We start from the raw sequence: 9671 nt of genomic DNA, 5'->3' as shown, positions 1-9671 counted from the left end.
TACTAATGTGTGGGAACTGCAGCATATACAGTACTCCTCCAAATCAGTATAACTTTCTTTCATTAATTTAATATCCAAAATTCACTAATAGTGATTCAACAGTCTCCCCAAATGAAACAGGTAAAAAAATCTAACAAAATGAGTAGACATCTACATGATTTATGATGTAAAAAATCAAAGAACAACTAAATAAATGAAGATATAGTCCATGATCAGTGACAGGAAGACTTGATATTGTGCCAGTTCTTCACAATTTGACCCAAGAATTAATGCAATCAGAATCAAAACCCAGCAAATTATTCTTTAAGTATCAAAAAATTCTCCTGTTTATATATGTAGAGGGAAAAAAAATCCAGAATAGCCAACACCATATTGAAGGAGAAGAACAAAGTTAGAAAACTTACTTCAAGACTTAACTATAAAGTCAAGGGAGTATGGTATTGGCAGATGAAAAGACAATTACACAAACAGAACATAAAAGAGCCCAGAGTCACATAAATATGATCAACTGATATGACAAATAAATGAATGTTACACAACTGAGAAAACTGGTTACCATATGCATTTTTTTTAAATTAGTCTAGACATAAGCCTTAGAGTCTTTGCAAACATTAACTAGAAATGAATCATAGACCTAAATGTAAAATGTAAAACTATAAAAATTCTAAGACATAGTGGCAAAAACCTAGATGACTGTGGGTTTGACAACGGCTTTTAGACATGACACCAAAGGCAAATTCACCAAGGTGTTGATAAGCTGGATTTATTAAAATAAAAAATTTCTTCTGTGACAGAATAAAGACAAGCCACAGATTGGGAGGAAATACTTTAAAAGAAATATTTCATAAAGGGCTATATATATTATCCAAAATATACAAAGAACTCTCAAAACTCAACAGTAAATAAAATAAAGGACCCAATCAAAAACTGGGCCAAAGGGCCAGAGATATGACTCAGTGGTAGAGTGCTTACCCAGCACATGTAAGGCACCACATAAAAATAAATAAATTAAAGGTATTGTGTTCATCTACAACTTAAAAAATTTTTTTTTAAAAATCGGACCAAAGATCTAGTAGACATCCATCACACCAAAGGTATACACAAATCGCAAATAAACATAAAAAGATGCTTTACATCATAAGTATTAGGAACATAAATTAAAACAATGAGATACCACTAAACACCTATTACAATGGCCATAATTCAGAATACTGACAATACTAAATTCTGTTGTTATAGTTACCATTTAGAAAGTCCTCCAGAGGCTCATGTATTAAAAGATTGGTCCCAGTACAGCAATGTTTAGCATTGGGGTTTTGGAATATGATCGGATCATGATTCAGTGGATGAGCCCATGAAAGGATTCCTAAATTGATGGCATTTTGGGAAGGTGGTGGAAACTGTAGGTGGTCCCTCACTGGGGGAAACACGTCACTGGGGGTATGCCCTGGAAGGATATATATTGTCCCCAGTCCCTTCCTCTCTCTGTTTCCCAATCGATATGCAGTGAGCAGCTTTGCTCTACCATCCCTTTCCACCATCATGTACTGCCTCACCACAGGCCTAAAACAATGGAGTCAGCTGAAAATGGGCTAAAACCTCTGAAACCGTAAGCCAAAATAACATTTTCCTTCTTTGGGTCTTTTTTTTCCCCCAGATATTTTGTCACAACAATGAAAAGCTGACTAACAGATACCAAGGATGTGAAGCAACAGGAATTCTTTCATGGCTAGTGGAAATGTACAATGATACAGTCACTTGGGAAAAGAGATGATGGTGGTTCCTTACAAACCAAGTATAATCTTACCATTCAATACAGTACTTATGCTGCTAGGGATTTGCCCAAAAGAATTGAAAACTTATGTCCACACAAAAATTTGCACACAGATATTAATAGCAACTTTTTTCATAACTACCAAAACTTGGATGTTCATAAATTATACAAATATACTACTTTGTTGGGCAATGATAATAACGGGGATGTTATGCATGTGTGGTGGCAGGGGGCATAATAGGAAATAATTACTTTTAAAAAAAGCCACTTTTAGAAGAAAAAAGAGTACTTCAATAGTCCCCTCCAACATGATATAATAATAATCAATAATTGCCATGGGTGCTTTAAAAAAAATTAACTTCCTTACCCAGATGGAACTTTTCCTGATGCTTCAACTGTGCAAACCTTGATTTAAAATGTTCTTCACAATAGGTACACTTAAAAGGTTTATCTTGAGAATGTAAAATCATATGTTCTTCCAAATGTGGCCTTCTTGTAAAAGATTTCTTACAAATCTAAATGAATGTACATAAAGTGCAAGGAAACCTTAATTAAAAACTAAAATACAAGGTCATAATGAGAAAAAAATATATATATATATATATTTTTTTCAAGTAAGAAATTTCTACAAACAGAAAACTTACCAAAAGTACAATCAAATTATGTGAAGAAAAAAAAACTTTGGAGGAATTACTCCAAGGAATGATTTTGTATCAGCTATAAAGCTAACTGAGTTTCAACTCCTTATATGTTTAATAGAGGTATAAAATAATTTTACTTAATTTTAGACAGTAATTTCTTAATTCAACATTTATTTTAATTCTTAATTTCAATATACAGTTTAAACAATTTATGTATCGGGAATAAAAAAGTTTTATCAGTGCTGCCATATATTTGATTTGAAAAATGAACAAGAAATCACAGAAAAATAATTTCAAAATTTTTCTCTTGAAGTGATCAGAAAGAAACACAACTCTTAAAGAAATGTAACATATATCAGAAATAGAAAAAGAGAAAGAGAGGCTGTTGCAACAACATGTAACATAAAGCACAAGGCTAATTCACAAAATATATTTAATTTTCACAATAATCCTATGAAGTAGACATAATTATCAATATCATCATTTTATAGCCACAGATGATGAACTTAGTAAGGGGAAGACATCATCTTATGTAGATTCAAATAACAAAATTCAATTTCTAGAAACAGAAATCAGAGAAATGGTGAGAATACTGAGAATTTTGCTATGTATATAAATTGAATCTTTGTTATGAAGAAGAAAAAATAACAATACAACATATTAAACATATTAACCTAAATACTCAAAAAATATTTCAGGAGTGTAACAGAATAAATTTTCCTACAAATCCCTTGCCACTAAAAACTGAAGTCTAATTCCCCTCCCCTTAAATTTGCCCTGGCTGTATGACTCCTTGAATGATGATTTCTGTTGTGAAAGTTATGATATGTGACTTCTGAGGCTAGGCTCTAACTTTGTAGTTCTTACTAGGCTTCTCAAAACACACAGTATAATCAGTCTTAGAACCCAAATACTATACAAGAAGGAAGTTGATGTAATCTAATGAAAAAGAAGAGGAAGCTCTAGGTTATTGGTGCATTCCTGCTGAAATCCTAGTTGTCAGAAAACACCAAGCTGCCTACCAGGTGATTGAGTCACTTTGGAAATGGCCCCAAACCAAACCAGTCCAATCTCCACCTAAAAACAATCACCTAAAAACAACTGAATGACTTCAAATGATACCATGTAAAACAGAAGAACTACCTAGCAAAGCTCTGCCCCAAATTTGGATTCCTGCCCCACAAAAAGGTAAGATACAACAAAATAGTTGTTTTAAGTACACTAAATTTTTAAGGTGCTTTATTATGTAGCAACAGATAACCACAAATGGGTGGGAGTCAGGGGGAAGCAACTCTAACACTTCAACTCTGCAAAAATAATGTCACAGATGATATACCCAACTGTAAATACCTGGTATAGTGATTTCAGTATCAATAAAAACTAGGATTTCTAATCAGATCTACCACCCAAAACTAACTAACCAGGATTAATTTACAAAAACCACTAGACTAATTTTACAAAAAAGAAAGATACTAAAAGTGGGATAAGTTCAGTTATGTTACTTTAAAATCTAGCCTAGCATGAGCAACTCCCCCACACCCAAGGACCTGGGTTTGACTCTCAGCATTGCAAAACAAACAAACAAAAAACCTAATCACCTTTCTTTCCCAAAAGGCAACATTATATTTACTTTGTATTTCTAATACAAATTAAAAACCCTTACATCACATTTCCAACTTTCACTCTTAGTCTTCTTGATGGAAGTAAATTCTTGTGCATTTTCAGGATGAAATCTACCAAAGAAAAATAAAAATTATTAGGAAAAGATGATACTAGTTAAGTCAATATAACATATAAATCCACTAACTGTAATTACAAGAATCAGGCACTGATTTTTTTCTTAAAGTGATAGGCATCTCTGGTAAGAATTTAGATTATCATCATAATTTTTAACAAAGTTATTCTTAAATCTCAGTTTATGCAGAAATAAAAAAAAATTAGCCATATTTTAAAAATATTCAGGAACCCTAGCAATTTATAAATAACCTGCAAAGTAACTGATTACACTTTTTTACTCCACATTTCAGTAAATTTATTTTTAGAGCTAATATACAATACAATATTAAATTTTTTCTCACAATCTTTCACACATTAAATATGTAAAGCAAATTCTCATAATTCTAAAACCACTTATTTCTGAAGACATTCTTATCCAACCCCAAAACAGAAAACAACATAATCAAATGCTCTACCTTAAAACCTGTTACAGACTATATTCCTGTTTCAACATCAAAAAAAAAAAAACTTATCTCAATACCATAAACAAAAAACATGGATGAATTAATATTTGCTCTTCTTAATCTGTAGTCTGCAAAATATTAAGCAATGAAAGAATTAGAGATAAGCATTTTCATAGATATTTTTAGTTGACTATTTTTAGTTTACTACATGCTTACATTAGAAAGCACCATATTGTATATAATAGAAGCAAGATAATACTGGCCTCTTAACATGCTTGGCTAAAGTCTTCTTGCTTGCATGAAGTTTATTACAATAAGGGCACTTGTGCTCCTTCTTATGAAATTCGGTTTCATTACTGTGCTTCTTTCTGTGAACAGTTAGGTTAGACTTTGTCGAATAACGCTGGTGACAAATATCACACTCAAAGGGCTTCTCACCTGTGTGTACACGGGTGTGGCTTTTGTATTTCCCTACCAAAAGAGAGAAATTAAAATTAAATTGAGCACATTTGCTACATTGTGAATGAAATCTGACAGTGAAATAAAACGTCATGATTTAGCAAAATTAAATATACACCCAAATCCTCAATTTCAGAAATTTAAATAATTCTCAGACATTTTGCTAAAACATACCCTCCCGTTTATACATGTATATTAATAATCAACATCTACCACTTCTCCTACTGTGTTCAAGAAAGCCATAAAAAATTTAACCTTTTTGTGTCCAAGTTAATAATACTTCATGGGAATGTGAGAAGTAAATGAACTAATACACAGATAAAACTTAAAGCATTCTAGTATAAAGTAAGCACTATAACAATCTATTTTTATTATTATCATGTGGATTATATGGATTGCTAGTCACAGTATGGACAAGTAGGTATACCGTAAATATAAATCTGTAATTATGATTATGTGTTATAAATAATTATAACAGATTTGAGTATGTGCTATAATAATAGATCAAACTAGGGTTTCATCTGACAGCACTGAAAGGACTTTGCTTTTTCCACTTGCCACTACTAACACTATCTAGTAACTCGGTTTTCTCTCTGCCACTTCTAGGGCATACCCTCTCATCTACACATGCATATAAATATCATATCTCCACTACTTCCCCTACTGTATTTAAGGGATCAGATCTAATGCTGGACGAGGACAGGAGTCACTATATGGAATTTTTAAAAAGTTTTATTTGATTATGAAAGTTTTCACATATCATTTTTTTAAACTGATGGGGTTTTTAGTTTTGTTTTGTTTTGTTTTTGTGGTGCTGGGGATTAAACCTAGAGCCTTGTGCATGCAAGACAAGCATTCTACCAAACTGAGCTACATCTCCAGCCCTTAAACTGACTTTTAAGATTATGTAAATACAAACTCGTGGGAAAGTAGGTAAGACAAATTAAGAATATACATCTGATATTTAAATGATTAATGATGTGTTTTGGGGGAACATTTTTTAAATGGGGATTAAATGTGCATGTCTAGTACAGATTCTTAAAAAACAGAAAGATAATTTATCAACTTCCTAATGCTTAAATGCCATCTGTATTAGCAAGTGAACAAGAACAGTAACTTCATAGGAAAAACTGCACCAATCTTTATTTTCTATGAAAATACAGATGCTATATTAGATTAGTAGCATTTTCCTGGTATTTAAAGAAGTTTTTTTCTTGTTTTCAAATAAAAAATTAAACCTAATGTAGCTAAATATTAAAACTTTCAAAATGGCAAATTAAAAATAAAAACTATTTTGACTGTAAAGCTTCCATTTTCCTACAGACCAGGAGATTTAAGATTTAAGCAAGAAAAAGAAAATAGAAAATTAAACTGAAATAGCCAAAATAGACAAATCTAATGATCTTTTGAAAATATTTTAAATAAATTCAGCAAAGACAAGAGATCAATGAAAATATAGAACTTAAATAATTCATCATGACATTAAAAATATCAATAGTGAAAACACTATGCTTAAGTTATTAATTCAAAGTTTATGCACATAATCACTGCAGGACCTATTATAGCTTAATGAATTCGAATTTCTGAATAAGAGAAGAGAGAAAACCCTGAGAAAATGATGGATTCAGAGGAGGTTTATCTAGGTTTATATTTAGAGGCTAATGGGGGAAAAAGTTAAGTCTCCAAATAAATTTCATGTTTAAAGCAATTGGTAGGGGTGTAGGTATGTGAGTGGGGGGGTATTCAATAATAATGTATAAAATATAAATGTTCACTCAAATTTATTGAAGTTTCAACTTAAAAAAATCGTGTCATTTCAAGGAACAAATCTGTCCTGGTGTTCAGAATTTATTGCATGATATGGGTCATGCAAAATTATCACTGTCAGAATCTGCATGCAATTTTTGCAGAGACGCATCACCAAACTAGTTCATTATACACACACACACACACACACACACACACACACACACATACATACACATATGTAAGACATATATATAATATAAAATATTGTTAAACATTAAATTGTACCTTGAATCTATTCATATACCATATCCTAAAAACTATGTAATTAAAATACTTGGCATTAGAGAATTAAGCCATTGTTATAACTCTTCTTTAAGAACCAAGTGTAATCTTTGTCAGGATGGACTATAAAGTCACGTTCAATTAAAAAAGGGGGGAGGGTGTTAAAAAACATTTATTTTTAAATTCTAGAAGATACTGTGAGTTTAATCCAAGGAAAATTTTGAGTTCTGTCTAGGAAAGATAAATTATCCAGATTTTCTCTTGCACCCCATATGTCATCTTGCTATTTTTGCTTTTTTACCCACTAGGATTTTAGTATAAGGGAAGAGGTCAAAGGACTCTTTTTTGCATGAAAATCCCCTGAGAAAAGGAAAGCTGGTAGCCTAAGGAATGATATAACAGGATCAGCAGTCTTACTCCAAGCAACTATTAAATATATCAGAAAAAATAAGAGATCCAAAGAAATGGAATCAATTTAATAAATTATATACTGTGGAGCTAATGGCTCCAGCAGGTTTCAGAGCTTTTCATCTCTCATAAACCCACTCCAAGGTAGCCAATTTAGAAGCTGATAAGAAAGCTTAACTGGCTTCTTACAAGTTCAATGTAAAGCCAGGCATCAGTCTTTCAACCTAGTTCAAGAAAGCAAGTGCTTACTGAAAACTCATAATTTAAAATGACCAGATATATTATAAAGGATACTAGCCAAGAATAAAATGCATAAGCTTCAGATTCACAATTGAATGAAATGCTTAAAATAACAACAAACATTTGTAAATTCCATGAAAGGAATAAGTGTGATATGAAAAGGATGACTGGAAGGTAGCCCTTGAACTCTTTTGGGGGTGCTATGGTAACACACTTAGGATACATCTTCTACATATTCTTTTCATTCTACCCATCACCAATCTACTTTTTCTACATTCAGCAAATCACTCTGCTCTACCCTCATCCACTTTTCATTCCCAAGGCCCTCATCTAGTCCAAGCACTGATGCTTCTAGTCCTCTGCTACATGCTCCTTTTTTTTTTTTTTTTTTTTGGTTACTGGCATTGAATTGAGGGGCACTTGACCACTGAGCTACATTTTCAGCCCTACTTTGTATTTTAATTAGAGACAGAGTCTCATGGAGCTGCTTTTGCTGAGGCTGGCTTTGAACTCATGATTCTCCTGCCTCAGCCTCCTGAGCTGCTGGGCTTACAGGCATGTGCCAGAGCTTGGCAACATGCTCCTTCTTGTCTCCCAAACTTTCTCATTCAGTCTTTCCTTTTCCAAACTGAAGTCAGCATCTTTCTAAAACTACTAAAGGTTGTCATTTTCTTCATCAAGTTTTTTTCATCAGATAAAATCTAAACTCCTCTGCCATTCAAATACAAGCCATTCAAAATTTGACCTTCACTTACTTGCCAGTCCTCATCTCCTATCATTTTTATTAGGCTTCCCTGCCCATCTTGAAACCAGACAAACTTTAGAAATTTCCAGAATCAAAATCCCTTAATGCCTTTACACATTGATCCTTCTGCCTTCAAAATTTCTCCCTATTTCTTAAGTTATTGATTTTTCCCCCTATATATTTATATTGCTCTTGTATAGTTGCAAAGTCTCCCTCGCAGGCGCGGGCAGTGGCTCTGCCCCTCCTCCAATTGGGGCAATGTGCCTACCATGCCGGCAGGCTGCTGGGCCTGTTCTTTCGGTGGTTGTAGTTCTGTCTACCTTGCAGGTGCGGGCGGTGGCTCTGCCCCTCTGCAGGCCACTGGGTCTGTTCTGCTGGTGGGTCGCAGGTCCGCCTACCTTGCAGGCGCGGGCAGCAGCTCTGCCCCTCCACGGGCCGCTGGGCCTGTTCTGTCTGTCGCTTGCAGGTCTGTCTACCTAGCAGGCGCTGCTGCTGGCTCTGCCCCTCCCCCAACTGGGGCTATGGCGGGCCACTGCCTGTTCTGCCGATGGGTCTCATGTCCGCCTACCTTGCAGGCACATGGGGCGGCTCTGCCCCTCCGCGGGTTGCTGGGCCTGTTCTAGTAATTTGAGTTTTCTCTCTCTTTTTCTTCATTAGATTGGCTAAGAATCTATCAATTTTATTTACTTTTTCAAAAAACCAATGTATTTGTTTTCTTATTTTTTTTTGTTTCAATTTTATTAATTTCATCTCTCATTTTAATTATTTCCTGTCTTCTATTGCTTTTAGTGTTGATTTATTCTTCTTTTTCTAGGGCATTAAGATATAAAGTTAGGTTATTTATTTGGTGATTTTCTATTTGTTTTATGAATGAGTTCAATGCAATGAACTTTCCTCTTAGATCTGCCTTACTACTGTCCCAAAGATATTGATATTGTCTTGCTATTCTCATTTACCTGTAAATATTTTTTTTTGTTTCATCCCTGTTTTCTTCAGCTATCCAGTGGTAATTTAATAGTGTATTATTTAGTCTCCTGATGTTAGATAACTTCTACTTTTTAAAATTTTATCATTGATTTCTAATTTTATTCTATTATGATCTGAAAAAAATGCAAGGTATTACTTCAGTTTTTTGTATATGCTAAAAGTTGCTTTGTAGCCTAGCATATTGGTCTATTTTAGAGAATGATTCA

This window comes from Callospermophilus lateralis, unplaced genomic scaffold, assembly GCF_048772815.1.
Source record: "Callospermophilus lateralis isolate mCalLat2 unplaced genomic scaffold, mCalLat2.hap1 Scaffold_708, whole genome shotgun sequence".
Classification (NCBI taxonomy): Eukaryota; Metazoa; Chordata; class Mammalia; order Rodentia; family Sciuridae; genus Callospermophilus; species Callospermophilus lateralis.
This window is presented reverse-complemented; position numbering follows the sequence as displayed.